Raw genomic sequence first — 677 nt, forward strand, 5'->3', positions numbered from 1 at the left:
TTCTCCCGGCAGTGATTTTGCAACTTTAGGAGATTCTAACTGCAACGAGCCTGCTAGAGGCTGATATCGTAAGCACTCAGCAGATGCTGCTTTAATTCACTGCCCGTCAATTTACCTTCCTCTTTGGTGCGATGATAAACATCCAGGCTGTGGCCCTGGCGGCGGGTGAAGAGCTGCAGAAACATCATTTTCTCGTCCCACCCATGCTCGGCAGCGACCCCTTCGAGTACGAGGAAATAAGCTTCGACTTGGTCTGCATCATCAGGGGACATCGGCAACTTCACTTTGGATGGAACCTCCGGCGTAAGTGGCGTAGCTTTAAGGGCCTCTATCTTAGTTTAAAATTCAATTCCGCCAGCCGAATTTCCTGCTTCCGCATCGCTTGGCAGCCGCAGTCCACGATTCTCCCGCTTTCTGGTCCTGCACATATTACTGGGGTCAGCCAACCCCAGGTCTGCAGCCTCTTGCTTCAATGTCGCTAAATCCATTTTCTTTCTTGATATTTTAATTTCAGTGTTATTAAATAACTTTCGTGCTATTGAATCATAAGTGTAGCGTACGAACGAGTTCTTGGTTCAATCATTTTAAAATTATTGTTCGAATGCTTGTACCCTAACGTGGAATGTAACGAGTAAAAAATACAATTATGGATACCAACGTGATTCTACTCTGCTGAT

Source organism: Penaeus monodon, chromosome 21 (assembly GCF_015228065.2).
Source record: "Penaeus monodon isolate SGIC_2016 chromosome 21, NSTDA_Pmon_1, whole genome shotgun sequence".
Lineage (NCBI taxonomy): Eukaryota > Metazoa > Arthropoda > Malacostraca > Decapoda > Penaeidae > Penaeus > Penaeus monodon.